This window comes from Medicago sativa, chromosome 4 (assembly GCF_051527215.1).
Source record: "Medicago sativa cultivar Bolivia chromosome 4, Bolivia_mono, whole genome shotgun sequence".
Taxonomy (NCBI): Eukaryota; Viridiplantae; Streptophyta; class Magnoliopsida; order Fabales; family Fabaceae; genus Medicago; species Medicago sativa.
This window is the reverse complement of record NC_140752.1, coordinates 83,113,926-83,130,441: the sequence shown is the minus strand read 5'-3', so window position 1 is coordinate 83,130,441 and position 16,516 is coordinate 83,113,926. Positions and strand designations below refer to the sequence as shown.

The following is a 16,516-nucleotide window of genomic DNA, read 5'->3' as shown; positions in this document are numbered from 1 at the left end:
TACAAAATTAACCAATCAATTTCTTGTACATGAAAAATTAAGCAATCACATAATTTCTCCTTATAAATAACCATTGTCTTTGTGATTTTAATCTCACTTCATTAGCTATAACCCTTCTTCTTCCTTCCTTCCTCTTTCTTCCAAGATCACGATTTCATCAATCACATTTCCTCAACCATTAACTGCTACCACTCCACTAGCGCTTAATGATCCAGTTCTGAAAAAGAAATATCTTTGGCAACCAAGTTAGATAATCAACCATTTCAAGCATAAGAAATCTTCATTATCCCTTGCTTTTCTTGGTCCTATGCTTGCCCCGGAGCTTGTGCCAAATTTTTGTTAGGGAACTTTCCCAAATTTTGAAAACCAAGAAAAGAAATTATTGCTTTCTCTTCCTTCTTATTCCTTCCGGTCCTAAACAACTTTTGTTGATTCAACTGTCTTTTGTATTTAGGACCCGAGAAAGAATTATACCGTTGTTTTCAAGAAAAATATGCATTCTATCAGATCCCCTTTTGACAAGAAAAATCGAAAAGCCTTTAATTATAACTTTTTTATTCTTTTGGAACAGCACCACTAGTAATTTTCATTTTCAATATGGCATGATGGGTTGTTTGAGGTATTAGACATGACGACGAAACTATCGACCCTTCTGTCGAAAATCCAGTTAGGCAAACCAATGACAAATCTATTAGTAGTTTTTCTCCGTCATTAAGGCTTTTCACGAAACTAATTCAGAAGGTTCTAATGAGGAACATGTTGCCTTTATTTTCTTTGGCTTTCTGCTCATATTTTCTGCAACAAATCCTTTTGCATTTCTCCTAACTTTCTGAAAGAAAAGCGAAGATTGGCTCTAGGCCATTACCTAGCTGACCTCTCTTTCGCAACATGTGTGCTGCAGTTTCTAATTTAAGAGCCCTAACTTAAAAGCGGAGGACCAATTTTGCTCATGTTTCGTAGAAATACATTAATAGTGATGACAAATCTGATTTCGCTCACTTTTTTTATCTATTTGTCGAAAGAATAATTTGGTCCTATATGATTTACCTGAAAATTTGGGAAGCTTTCATTTATGCAATCCGTTGTTTGTCTTTCTTTTGTTACTGCTTATGAAAACAATTTAGTTTCTATCAATTGTATAAAGTTTCATACTATCAATTCCAAAATAAACCTTTCTATCATTTTATTTTTCTATTTGTTGGGAATTTCCATACTTCTCAACATTTTACAATAAGCTTATCAATCTGCCACTGCTAATCTATAAGCATTCATTCATTCCTTTCTTAAGTATGAGTATAAATTAAAAGAGTACACATGTAAAAGATAACTATCATTGAGAAATAACAAAGCAGCTTGTATTTTATTACTATGACCTTTTGAGCTCCAAGAAATTCTATTTGCGTCCCTTGGACACATGAGAAGGTATACTCTGTTCATTTCTGAAGAAGTTTAGAGGATCAACTTTGGTCTTCACTTTTGCCAATCTTTTGAAGTTGTTCTTGAAGTATTTAACACCCCAAATACTAGCTTGCTTATAGCTTGTGTATCCATTAATGTTATTCACACCAATATCAAGGTCTCTATAATTAATATATGCAGCTCTTGGAGACTTTGAAACAAAAGGTTCCATATAACTATAAAGTTTTCTAATCCAATTGATGTGCAACTTCTCCACCTCATCACCTTCTTGATGCCAGTGCACTGCATACTGAATTTTGTATAAGGTTCCATATCTATGTGGAAATGGAATTTCAGATTCTGAAATCTTATCCATTATGCCACCATAAGGAAACAATACCATTAGTACCTCTTCCGCACCATCTTCATCAAACATAGGCCATAATCCTTCTAAACCAGTTTCAGGAATAGGAATTTTAACAAAATCAGATTTCGCTTTGGAATTATCCTTTGCAGCTAGTGTTCTGTTGAGCAACGTTTCAAGTGGTTCGCCTTCTGGAAACCGAAAAAGGTAAAGAACCGATTCAATCCAACTCATTTCAACACAATCTTCTCTAACCAAACCAAGTTCAGGAAACTTTTCTTCCATCAAGGGTAAGAGGTTATTTACACTTCCTAGAAACAAGGATTGAAATAAAGCTAGTACTGTTGACTTTGGCTCACCTTGTTTACTTGAATTTAAATCTAGCCTTTGCAAGATAATATTAATGGCTAAGTTTTCTTCAAGTTTATGAGCTACAAACTGCCACTTGTGAACAAGCTTTGTTGCATTTTGTTCCAATGTTCTTGGAACAGTAAACACCGTCACAGTTGATGGAACTTGAACAAGTTTAATCTTCCATGAAACTATGACACCAAAACTAGCTCCTCCACCACCTCTAATAGCCCAAAACAAATCTTCACCCATTGCTTCTTTGTCAAGAAACCTACCTTTCACATCAATTATGTGAGCATCAATGATGTTATCGGCCGCAAGACCATATTTACGCAACAAGGTTCCATATCCACCACCACTGAAGTGTCCACCAACACCTACAGTAGGACAAACACCTGCAGGGAAACCAAGAGTTTTGCTTTCTTGGCTAATTTTGTAGTAAAGTTCACCAAGCGTTGCACCAGATTGAACCCAAGCAGTTTTGTTTTCTACATCTACATCAATTTCTCTAAAGTTTGTGAGATCAATGATGACAAAAGGAACTTTTGAAACAAAGGATAGACCCTCGAAGTCATGGCCACCGCTACGAATTCGAATTTGCATGCCATGGTATTGGGAACATATTATGGCTGTTTGAATATGGGAAATTTGTGTAGGTGTGATAATGACAAGGGGTTTTGGTGTTTCTTTGGTTGCAAATCTGAGGTTTTGAATTGAAAAATTGAGTATTGATGAGTAAGAGGAATTGGTTTTGGTGTACACAACTTTAGAGATTGAAGTTGAGTTATGTGAATAACTATAGAGACATTGAAGGAAATTATCTTCATGAGGACTTGTATCAATTGCAGAAGATGTATATGAAAATACAATTGCTATTAGTACAATTGTCAAATATGAGCGTAGAGGCGTCATTTTTTGTTTGTGATTTTGATTAAATGATGTTCAAATTTATAAGCGAGTTTCTATAGGTTATAATATTTATTGGTACTTAGTAGTGCATATAATATAAAAAGTTAGTGTACTATGATATGCCACATAGTGCAAATGATTTATTCAATATAAAAAACATACTACCTAGTCCCATGAGCATAGCTCAGTTGGCAGGGACAATGCATTATTATATGCAGGGGGTCGGGGTTCGAACCCCGGACATCCCACTTATATTCTAACACTAGACGTTACCTTGACAAAAAAAACTACCTAATCAACCACGTGACGTTACCTTGACATTTTGAATGATTGAGTGGTTTTTATTTTATATTAATAAAATCAACCACGTGACGTTACCTTGACATTTTGAATGATTGAGTGGTTTTTATTTATATCAAAAGTCCTCTTTGCTTACTATAAAAAGATGTTAGTTGTGCTACTTGCTAAGCATGAAGGAAGACCATTCCAAACATTGAATAAAGAAAGTGGACAATCAATTGGTCATATTTTTCGTTGTCAATGCTCTAAGCCTGGGTTTTTTCAAATGATTCGCATTTGGTCGAACTTATTATCCATTATAGTTTAATTTTTTGTTTATCAATTGGTCATATTAATTAAAGGGGTAATTAAATTTTTAGTCCCTATAAATATCCATAGTTTTGATTTAGTTCCTACAAAATAAAATAACACTTTTTTTTAGTCCCTATGACATTTTTCTTAAGCATTTTAGGGACAAAAAATGTTGATGGAAAAATTTTATAGGGACTAAAAATGATGATGAAAATTTTTTATAGGGACTAAAAATGCTGATGAAAAATTTTATAGGGACTAAAAGTGTGATTTTATTTTGTAGGGACTAAAAACAAAATTCTGAATATTTATAGGGATCATTTACTTAATTAACCCTTAATTAAATAAAAATGATAAAGATTAATTAAAGCATATTGTTCTTAAATATTCTCTAATTCATTTTGTTTTATAGCATGAGTAAATATGATATTGTTTAAGTCTTCGTTCCACTTTTTTTTTTTTTTTTTTAAATGCAAATGTAATGATGAATCAAATGATAAGAAATGCTGATTGAAGTAGCAGACAAGATAATCAAACAAAAACAAGAGGGAGCTAGCCAAGCCACCAAAAAACATAAAAACAGCTCTAAATAACACACAAACCAATTACAATGAAACACAAGATTAATTAGTTAATTTAGTAAAAAAAGACTAATTAGTTAAATTGATACCAATTAAGACCTGACCTCTAACAATGAAGTTTGTCGCATATTATGTAAGGAAGCCGATGGAGGCACCTTACACTCTCGGTTTAACTTATTGTACAAACTCAACAACAATTCCGAATAAAATTACCAAAAGTATAATTTAAAGACTTAATTATTTAGCCTATATTTCAGCGACTAAACTAATTAACTAGATCTTACTTTGAATTAGTCCATTGGACCAAGTTGTATTCTCTCCAATTGTCAATTTCATACCATTAAACGATTTTTTCGTGCAAGTTAACTTCTTGTTTATGTTTTGTTTTAATCATATTTACTTGTATCAGAATTGGATTATGATGTTTCAACAACAATTAATATTTATTGTATGTTTCAACAATATAAAAAACGTGATCCCAAAAAAAAAACAAAAAGTGTAGTTTTACTTTGAAAACGACCAATTTTTAGTTTATAAAAAGTTTATTTTAAAGAAACAATTATTTAATTTTAAAAAAGTTGAATTCACTATTTTTTACAATTTCTCAACAATTTTTTTTATTCTTTTAATCAATGTCCTAACCACACTCTCTTTAAGTTACAACAAAATTTCAGTCCAAGTGATTAGGTTTATGATTTTTCTAAATAATCAATTGGCTCACATTATGTATTGTAGTGGGAATGCTTGCCACTATGACATCATGAAGAGAATATTTGAGTAAATAGAGAGAGAGAGAGAGAGAGAGAGAGAGAGAGAGAGAGAGAGAGAGAGAGAGAGAGAGAGAGAGAGAGAGAGAGAGAGAGAGAGAGAGAGAGAGAGAGAGTACTTATCTTATCATGCAAGTTTTCAAAAACACTAGTTACGTACATCTATATGGTTAGTCTTCGTTGTACAAATCTTGTAGTACTTGTGAGCTGCATGTTAACAGTTGAAACAATATAATTACATTTTCTTAGTCCTATATGTTTTTAATTTGGGTCTTTTAAAAAAAACTACTTTATCTTAGTCATTTAATTAACCTATATTAGTCTTATAATTACTTTATCTTAGTCTTTTTTGTTACTTGTGAGCTGCATTGTACTCTAACAACCCAGCTTTTAAAAGAAGTTAAAACTTGTTTGCCACGAACGGTTATAACCGTGACTAACTTTAAAGAAATGCAAAGTTTTTTTTTTGGGTGGTAAAAGGCAAAGTTTTTAATTACGTTAGCCACGGTTATTTTTTTTTAGTTTTTTTTTTTTTTGTCAAGTAGTCTAGCAGCTAGAATTCACCTTTTTCAAGGTGAATCAGTGGGGTGTTCGGGGTTCGAATCCCGACCCCTGCATATAATAATGCATGTCCCTGACAACTGAGCTATAAACGAACGGTCCTAATTAAATGCATTTTGTCCAAATATCATAGGAAGAACAAGAAGGGAGCACTAGACAAAAGCCTGAATTAGAGAAGTCCGTTCCAAAACAAAGAAAAAGTGCAGAAATGGGGAAGCAACATTGACGTGAAATAATAATTCAATAGACAGAATTATTTTTACAAAATTAGTGTATGATAGACCTGTAAATAATAGGAGAAAGGTGCATATAAATTAAGGGTCATCATAACACTGGCTTCTTAAAAAAAAAAACGCCTTAAGATAACAAATATTTATTTATAGAAAAAATAATTTTCTACTTTTTAACAAATAAATTAGCACAATTTCAAATACATAATTTATATTTTTTTCTAGAATTTTTTTCTTTCTGTTTTTTATACTAAATGTGCCCTAAGTACACATATTCACAATTTTCATGAATTTAAAACATACATCTCTATAGGCACTCATTTTCCTAAAGACACATGTCAATTTAGAAAGGTGTTAAATGGGGAAAAAAAAAATCTTTCACCGTAGGTGGTCTTAGAATAAATGTTTGCAAGACCCTAATTAAATGTCTCCTAAAAAAAATTATTCTCATAACTTCATGTTTATTAGTTCAATCAAATTTATGATGAAATTTATAACATTTTTTCAACTCACTAGTTAAAATATGTTTTGATCCCTATAAATTTTCATATTTCTATTTTTTGTTTCTCAAAAATTTCATCAAGTTTTAGTCTCTCAAATATTTCCTATCACCATTTTTTGTCTCTGTTTTTATGTCTACTCATGTGTATCATTTTCATTTTTGAATGAATTTTATACAAATATTATAGTATTATAACAATGTATCGCACAAATTTTTAATTTTTTTTAACAAAATATGAATTTTTAAGCGCGAATAACTTCAAAATTCATATTTAATTTATCCCTTAGTAAAAGAAAATATAATTTTGGAAGAGAAATTTTTATAATGTACTAAACATGACTGTAAAAAAATTGAAGGATCACTACTACAAAATGTGGAAAATAAGGCGCCTCATTAATAGCGCTTTTAACACTAAAGCGCTATAAATGGGAACACGGAAGTCTTAGATAGCACTTTTTTAAAAAAAGCGCTATCTATGGTAGTAACTTTATATAGCGTTTTATTGGAAAAGCGTAATCATAAGTTTATTGAAAAACGATAAATATAATTAAAAATTAAAGAATAATCTTATATAGCGTTTACTATAGAAAGCGCCATTTATGGCTGAACCTTAAATAGCGTTTTTAAAAACGCTATGGTAAGTTTAAGAAAGATAGCGTTTAAATTTATTAAAAAAGCGCTACATATCAATTAAATTCATGTTGCCGAGTGGCAAAGTGTGTTAACAATCAACACATGGTCACCTTGCGGGAATATTTTTTTATTTAAATAAAATTTGATCCTTTTTGGATTTTTTTTCATTTATATTAAAAAAAATCGCTGTATATATATTATAACAATAAGCACTATTTTTTTGTCAAAAAAACAATAAGCACTATTTTGTTGGTTCCTAAAAAAAAATAAAGATAAAATCAACTACAAACACAAATTTTAAAAAACGTATTTTTATTTATTTAAGATATGCCCATAACTAATTTCTTTCTCAGATAGTGCGATCCACTCCAAAACCGGTGCCCCTCTCTTTCAATTCCAGATCCGCCATCATTCTACTTTGATTCATTCACCACCATCACTCTACGAGATCGTACAACCACCACCTCTCATCACTGCCCTCGATTCGTCCCAGAACCACCATCTCCTGTCTCTCTCCTTCGGTTCGATTCTAGGTACCATCTTCATTCTCTCCTTATATTTCCTCTGTCAATTTTTCATATTATTGTTTTAGGGTTTTAGGGTTCAAACTAAAATTAAGACTACAATGTTGGTATTTATGATAATTTGACAATGGGAAATTGAAATTTTGCATTGTGAAATTGAACTTGACATTGGTGTGCTGTGAAACCGAATTTGGGTTTGTGAGTTTTCTTATTTAATTGATTGTTGTTTGGATTAGAGAATCTCAACTAGCATCGTAACAGTGTTTCTTGTTTGATGTGTAACTAAGAAAAAGTTTAACTCAAAAAAAAAAAATCAAATAAAAGTTTATGATTACTATTTACGGGGGATATTTATGGAGTTTCCCATTTTCATAGTGGGCAAGTTGGAAGCAAATACTATGTCCATGATTTATAAGCTGTGCTAGTATTTTTGTTTTTGTTTTGGACCTAAATTTAATCTTTGATTTTATTCACGTTGATATTGGATTAAGACATGCAAGATAGGAATAATGGGTTTTTGAAGATAATGGTATGGTTGCATTTTGATTTTTAGAAACTCTAATGTTATTGTGGTGTAGCTTCTGATCTTCTAATTAATATGGAGAGAGTAAACTAATCGTGAAAGCATTTATAACTATGAAGCATTGACACAAACACGGACACCAGACATTGTACGGACACATCGACACCGATAAAATTTTGTGAAAATGACATAATTTAATGTAATCACAAGTGTCGATGTTGAACACAACACGTGTCGGACACCGAAACACTCCTTCAATTAAAAGTGTTTGTGCAACATAGATTTATAGTAAGTATATGAATAATATGCTGTATAGATTATTCTTCTTTCTTTTGAAAAATACCTGATTGAATAGTTTAGTAGATTATTCTTCTTTAAAAAATACCTGATTGAATAGTTTTTGTTTTAAAAAATACCTGATTGAATAGTTTAGGTTTGTATTAGCAAGAAATTTGGGTTGGTAGTGAGTATCTTTGAAGAGAAAATTGTAAATCCAATAGATTAATCAACAATAACATTATATATGTACTACATGACCCATTTTTTATAATATCCAAATAAGATAATCTCTGCTAATCATGTCTTTACTATTGTGGATCCGTCCATGGCTTGTGTATGAATATAAATTATTTCATTGATATAGCTACTTATTTTATTTTTTGTAGTGTCCTCGCCAATAAAATAACATAGATTGTGGGTACTTTGTGACAAAATTATGAAAGAGATTATCATTTCAAATATGAATGAGATTCCGAAGCCGGTATGTAATTTTATATTTTAAAGTAGAACTAGAATATTTAAATATAATTAAGTGTAATTAACTAAGTTACATTTTGATGTTATATCATATATGCAGTACATTTGATGATTTTAAGAGTTTGACATACTCTAAAGATAAACTAATAGAAATTCATGTTACTTAAAAATTAAGTTTATTAAGTAACATGGTTATTTTTTGTTATAATATATGCAGTACATGGATGGTTTCAAGTGTGTGACATACTGAAAAGATAAACTAAGAAAAATCCAAGAAAAATGGTGTCAGTTCATGATCAGCTTAAAAGTTATATGATATTTTTATGATAAGGTGAGTTTCATGTTTCTAAATATATTTGCTAGAAGTGGCAGTGTTTTTAATCTATAATTTTGCTTTAATTTGTACTCATGATCAGTAATACTTTGAATTTGTCTCTAATATAATATAGTTGCTTATTGCTTAATGGTGTTTTCTGCTATATATGCAGGTGGTGGAGAGTGAACGAAATTTTGAAATGAATAATGATTTGTTTGCTTGTTTTGGATAAAAATGTTGAGACGACCAAGAAGATCGATGAAGACTACACGCTGTTGGAACAAAATGTGTTTAACAATGAACCTTAAAGAGTTTTGATGATAACAAGGTATTAAAAATTGTAAATTGGACTAGCTAATATTTGTTCAAGTGTACAGGACCATAATTAAAAGTTACATCATTTATTGGTTCTGAATGAGCAAATAAAGAGCAAAAGGAATCAACAAAATTGAAGCTTAGACGCTCCTGAAGGCAACTTGCTTCTGAAGAGAATAAGCGCGCTCCTGAAGTAAAGCCGCTCCTGGAGTTAGTAAAGTGCTCCTGAAGAATAGTGCTCCTGAAGACAAGAGGTCCAGAAGCTGCATCATCAGAAGCTGCATTATCAGAAGCTGCGTTATCAGAAGCTGCCTCTGTAACGCCCACTTTTTCATAATTAATATTTAAGTGATTTATGGCTTTTATTTAGAATATTATGTGAATTATTATATATATGTATATATATATATATATTGGTAGAAGATATGTTAATAATATAAGTATTTTCTTAAGTGGGGGAGAAATATTGTTATTAGTAGAAATAATTAAATTACTAGGGGAAAGAGTAAGTTGTGGTGAGAAGAGCAATTAGGGAAAGAATAAAAGTCTGTAATTGGGAGAGAAAATTAGAACGCGTACAACAGAGGAAAGAAGAGAGAAAGAAGAGAAAACCAGAGAGAACCCTAAAGAACGAAGAACGCGGCTGTTGGATTTCAGAATCATAATCTAAGGTAAGGGTGAGACTAACTCTCATTATTAACAAGTTTTGATTCATAGAAGTGATCAATTGTTGTAGGTTTAAGGGATTGGGATTAGGTCAAAAATCGTTAAAAACGGAAGAATTAAGTGGACCTTGATGTAGTTTGATGTAGACAGATGTTAATTAGTCATAGAAAACGTTTAGATGTTGAATTATGATGAATTTGGGGTCTGGGTAGTGAGAATTCGAGTGCTGAGATGTGTTGCAGAGCTCCGACAGAACCCTGTTCTGTCATCGCTCGCAACTGCGAGCGTTCCCATTCGCACCTGCGAGCAAACCCGTTGAGCTCGCAACTGCGAGTAGTTTTACTCGCCACTGCGAGTGCCCCTTTTTAGCTCGCCACTGCGAGCAATGTTGTCCGCCACTGCGAGTTCCCCGTTGAGCTCGCCATTGCGAGTTGATTAGTTCGCAACTGCGAGTTAGTGCAGAACAGACCTGATGTGGTGCGAAATTGTGTCCCTTCGCCCGTTCCTTTGATGAGTTAGTTTCTGATGTTTATATTATAGATGATGTTGCTAATTACGATGTTCCAGTGATGCTGTTTGATGTAAGGAACTGATGTGGATCATTTGTTAATTAATTTAACATTAAAAATGAAGATTGTTGCATTTAGAGTCGAGTTGTTGCATAGTCGGCGATGGGGGCTTAATGCCTGACAGGTTTTTATGACCTTAGCGATGGGGGCTTAATGCCTGACGGTCCAAATATGACCTTAGCGATGGGGGCTTAATGCCCTGGTGGTACCACATGCATGTTGTTGTTGTCTAAGTAGTTGTTGTTGTTGTTGTTGCATTGTAGAGTCATCATAACTAAAAATAAATGATGAATGCTGTGATGATGTTGCTGTTTTGATGCTGTTGTTGCTGTTCCATTAATTATAATGATGTAAATGGAGTAAATTAAGATGAATATGTTACCCTTGAATGACTATGAAGTTGTGGTTACTTGACCTCGTTAAATGATGATTAAATGATGATATTAATGTTAAGATATATGCTGTTGGTTATCTTTTATGAATTATTATTTGTTTTTAATGAATGTGAAATCTCACCCCTTCTGCGTATATGTTGCCTCGACCGTGGGTAATGTGCAGGTAATAAAGACTAGCTGTGTTCGTGAGTAGACTCCTCACTTCGTGTCGTCTAGGATGCTCTGATACGTAACGGGATGGGGGTGTCTGATGATTGTTTTCCTTGTTACGTATTTTATTTAATAAATGTTGAACATTTTATGAAGACTAATTGAGATGTTAAGTTGTGGCCTTTGTGCCAAGATTTTATGTGACGTTGCGAACTAAATTTCCGCTGCATTTGATTATTGAATTTTATAAAGATAGGTTGCTTAAATAAATAGTATTTTCCCATTATTATATTTGTTGTTAAATGATGTATTGATGTATGTGATGCTCCGTTATGTTGATGAACTCTGATAATTTTAACGAAATTTTTAAGTTGGGAAAACGGGGTGTTACAATTGGTATCAGAGCAGGTCGGTCCGTCCGGCCAAGTAGTGAGTCAAGTTGTGTCATTTTAGCAATTGGAATACCATCATTATGTTATTCTAAACGTCGTGTGTTGTGCAGTGAAGAAGAGTAGACCTGGAGGCTGCAAACCTTATCTGTTACAAGAGGACTAGAATGGCTGGAAGAAATGATGCTGCGATTGCTGCTGCTTTGGAAGCTGTAGCCCAAGCTGTAGGACAACAACCAAATGCTGGTGTTGGTGTTAATGCTGATGTAAGGATGTTGGAGGCTTTTCTGAGAAATCATCCTCCCACTTTCAAAGGAAGGTACGACCCTGATGGAGCACAGGCATGGCTCAAGGAGATTGAGAGGGTGTTCAGGGTTATGCAGTGTACTGATGATCAGAAGGTGCGTTTTGGTACGCATATGCTATCTGAGGAGGCTGATGACTGGTGGGTGAGTCTTTTACCTGAATTAGAGCAAGGTGGTGCGGCTATTACTTGGGCTGTGTTTAAGGGAGAGTTCCTAAACAGATATTTTCCTGAAGATGTTCGTGGAAGGAAAGAGGTCGAGTTCCTTGAGCTGAAGCAAGGAAACATGTCGGTGACAGAGTATGCGGCAAAGTTTGTGGAGCTGGCTCAGTTCTATCCACACTATACTGGAGACAATGCTGAGTTTTCTAAATGTATCAAGTTTGAGAATGGTTTGCGTCCTGATATTAAGCGAGCCATTGGTTACCAACAGATCCGTGACTTTTCTGCGTTGGTGAGCAGGTGCAGAATCTATGAAGATGATTCAAAGGCTCATTATAAGATTATGAGTGAGAGAAGGGGTAAGCAGCAACAGAATCGTGGGAAGCCTTATAGTACTCCAGCTGATAAGGGTAAGCATAAGGTGAATGATGAGAGGAAGCCTAAGAAGAATGAGACTCTTGCTGAGATTGTTTGTTACAAATGTGGAGGAAAGGGTCACAAGAGTAATGCTTGTGGTGCTACTGAGACGAGAGGGTGCTACCGTTGTGGTGTCAAAGGGCATACAGTTGCAGAATGCAAGCACGATGACACTATTTGTTTCAATTGCGGTGGGAAAGGACATATTTCTGCTCAGTGTACTGAACCGAAGAAGGCCCCGGCTAGGGGTAAGGTTTTTGCTTTGACTGGTACTCAAACTGAGAATGAGGATCGTTTGATCAGAGGTACTTGCTACATTAATGATACTCCTTTAGTTGCTATTATTGATACTGGTGCTACACATTGTTTTGTTGCTTTTGATTGTGTTTCTAAGATGGGCCTTGCTATGTCTGATATGAATGGAGAAATGGTTGTCGAAACTCCAGCTAAGGGTTCGGTGACCACTTCTCTCGTCTGTTTACGTTGTCCCCTGTCTATGTTTGATCGTGATTTTGAGATTGATTTAGTATGTCTACCTTTGAGTGGAATGGATGTGATTCTTGGTATGAACTGGTTAGAGTACAACCATGTTCTCATTAATTGTTTTAGTAAGTCGGTGCGTTTCTCTTCTGCTGAAGAGGAAAGTGGCGCGGAGTTTTTGTCTACTAAGCAGCTGAAGCAGCTAGAACGCGATGGAATCCTAATGTTTTCTTTGATGGCATCCTTATCTTTGGAGAATCAAGCAGTGATCGATAAATTACAAGTAGTGTGCGATTTCCCTGAAGTTTTTCCTGATGAAATTTCTGATGTGCCACCGGAAAGAGAAGTTGAATTTTCTATTGATCTTGTTCCAGGAACGAAGCCTGTGTCTATGGCACCTTACCGTATGTCAGCTTCTGAGCTGGCTGAGTTGAAGAAACAGTTAGAAGATCTACTCGACAAGAAGTTTATTAGACCAAGTGTTTCACCTTGGGGAGCTCCAGTGTTACTGGTTAAGAAGAAAGATGGTAGTATGAGGTTGTGTATTGATTATCGACAGTTGAACAAAGTAACTATAAAGAATAGATATCCACTTCCAAGAATTGATGACTTGATGGATCAGTTAGTGGGTGCACGTGTGTTCAGCAAGATTGACTTGAGGTCGGGTTATCACCAGATTAAAGTAAGAGATGAAGATATGCAGAAGACGGCTTTTAGGACGCGATATGGACATTATGAATATAAGGTGATGCCTTTTGGTGTTAGTAATGCACCTGGTGTATTTATGGAGTATATGAATCGCATTTTTCATGCATTTTTGGATCGCTTCGTGGTTGTGTTCATTGATGATATTCTGATTTATTCTAAGACGGAGGAAGAACATGCTGAGCATTTGAAGATTGTCTTGCAAGTGCTGAAAGAAAAGAAGTTGTATGCTAAATTGTCTAAGTGCGAGTTCTGGTTGAAGGAAGTAAGTTTTCTTGGCCATGTTGTTTCTGGTAGTGGTATTGCAGTTGATCCATCTAAAGTTGAAGCGGTATCACAATGGGAGACTCCGAAGTCAGTTACAGAGATTAGAAGCTTTTTGGGTTTAGCGGGTTACTACCGACGATTTATTGAAGGATTTTCTAAGTTAGCACTTCCGTTAACGCAGTTGACGTGTAAAGGTAAAACCTTTGTGTGGGATATTCATTGCGAGAACAGTTTTAACGAATTGAAGAAGCGTTTGACGACGGCTCCGATTTTGATCTTGCCGAAACCTAATGAACCTTTTGTAGTGTATTGTGATGCGTCCAAGTTGGGTTTGGGAGGTGTACTTATGCAAGATGGTAGGGTGGTTGCGTATGCATCAAGACAGTTGAGGACTCATGAACGAAACTACCCTACTCATGACCTTGAATTAGCTGCAGTTGTATTTGCACTTAAGATTTGGAGACATTACTTGTATGGTTCGAGATTTGAGGTGTTTAGTGATCACAAGAGCTTGAAGTATTTGTTTGATCAGAAGGAATTGAATATGAGACAGCGAAGGTGGCTCGAATTGTTGAAAGATTATGACTTTAGTTTGAATTATCATCCGGGTAAAGCTAATGTTGTTGCAGATGCCTTGAGTAGGAAGACTTTACACTTGTCGGCACTGATGGTTAAAGAGATGGAATTGCTTGAACAGTTCAGAGACTTGAGTTTGGTTTGCGAGATGTCGCCAAGGAGTGTGAAATTGGGGATGTTAAAGATCAACAATGAATTTCTGGATAGTATCAGAGAGGCGCAGAAAGTAGATGTGAAGTTGGTGGATTTAATGGTCGCAACCGATCCTGCTGTAGACAGTGACTTTAAGGTTGATGACCAAGGAGTGTTGAGATTTCGAGGAAGAATTTGTATTCCTGATAATGATGAGATGAAGAAGATGATCCTTGAAGAAGGCCATAGAAGCAGTTTGAGTATTCATCCAGGAGCTGCTAAAATGTATCAAGATTTGAAGAAAATGTTTTGGTGGTCAGGTTTGAAGCGCGACGTGGCACAATTTGTGTATGCATGTTTGACTTGTCAGAAGTCAAAAGTTGAGCATCAGAAACCTGCTGGGTTATTGACACCGCTAGAGATTCCGGAATGGAAATGGGATAGTATATCCATGGATTTTGTGACGAGTTTGCCGAATACCAACAAAGGGAATGATGCAATTTGGGTGATCGTAGATAGATTGACGAAGTCGGCTCATTTCATTCCGATTAATATTACTTTTCCTGTGTCCCAGCTAGCAGAGATTTATGTTAGAGATGTCGTGAAGTTACATGGTGTCCCATCAAGCATTGTGTCGGATAGAGATCCGAGGTTTACATCGAGGTTCTGGAAGAGTTTGCATGAGGCCTTGGGCACTAATTTGAAGTTAAGTTCAGCATACCACCCGCAGACGGATGGACAATCGGAAAGGACAATTCAGTCGCTGGAAGATTTGTTGAGAGTTTGTGTGCTTGAGCAAGGTGGAACTTGGGATAGTTATCTACCCCTGATAGAATTCACGTACAACAACAGTTACCACGCTAGTATTGGAATGGCACCCTTCGAAGCATTGTATGGTCGGAGATGCAGAACTCCGTTGTGTTGGTTTGAATCCGGTGAGAGTGTGGTATTGGGACCAGAGATTGTCCAACAGACTACTGAGAAGGTGAAGTTAATCAGAGAAAAGATGAAAGAATCACAGGATAGACAGAAAAGTTATCATGATAAGCGCAGGAAGGATCTTGAGTTTCAAGAAGGAGACCATGTGTTTTTGAGAGTCACTCCGGTGACGGGTGTTGGACGTGCATTGAAGTCAAAGAAGTTGACTCCGAGGTTTATTGGCCCGTATCAGATTTCAGAAAGGGTCGGAACGGTTGCTTATAGGGTGGGTTTGCCACCACATCTTTTGAACTTGCATGATGTGTTTCATGTATCGCAACTTCGGAAGTATGTGCCGGATCCATCCCATGTGATTCCAAGAGATGATGTGCAGGTAAGGGATAACCTTACAATCGAGACCCTACCGGTGAGAATAGAGGATAGAGAAGTGAAGAGGCTTAGAGGCAAGGAGATACCTCTTGTGAAGGTTGTTTGGGAAGGAGCAGCCGGTGAAAGTTTGACTTGGGAGTTGGAGAGTAAGATGCGGGAATCTTACCCAGAGTTGTTTGAACAAGGTACGTTTACGAGGACGTAAATATTCTAAGTGGGGGAGAGTTGTAACGCCCACTTTTTCATAATTAATATTTAAGTGATTTATGGCTTTTATTTAGAATATTATGTGAATTATTATATATATGTATATATATATATATTGGTAGAAGATATGTTAATAATATAAGTATTTTCTTAAGTGGGGGAGAAATATTGTTATTAGTAGAAATAATTAAATTACTAGGGGAAAGAGTAAGTTGTGGTGAGAAGAGCAATTAGGGAAAGAATAAAAGTCTGTAATTGGGAGAGAAAATTAGAACGCGTACAACAGAGGAAAGAAGAGAGAAAGAAGAGAAAACCAGAGAGAACCCTAAAGAACGAAGAACGCGACTGTTGGATTTCAGAATCATAATCTAAGGTAAGGGTGAGACTAACTCTCATTATTAACAAGTTTTGATTCATAGAAGTGATCAATTGTTGTAGGTTTAAGGGATTGGGATTAGGTCAAAAATC

The 16,516-nt window shown here is 35.0% G+C and overlaps 1 pseudogene across 1 annotated transcript; it reads right to left on the bottom strand.

Moving 5' to 3' along the window:
• Window positions 1-1,158: 1,158 nt before the first annotated feature.
• Window positions 1,159-3,034, bottom strand: LOC146932786 (tetrahydroberberine oxidase pseudogene; annotated as a pseudogene). The gene has a single exon (XR_015007269.1). The product of XR_015007269.1 is annotated as a tetrahydroberberine oxidase pseudogene (transcript).
• Window positions 3,035-16,516: the final 13,482 nt, after the last annotated feature.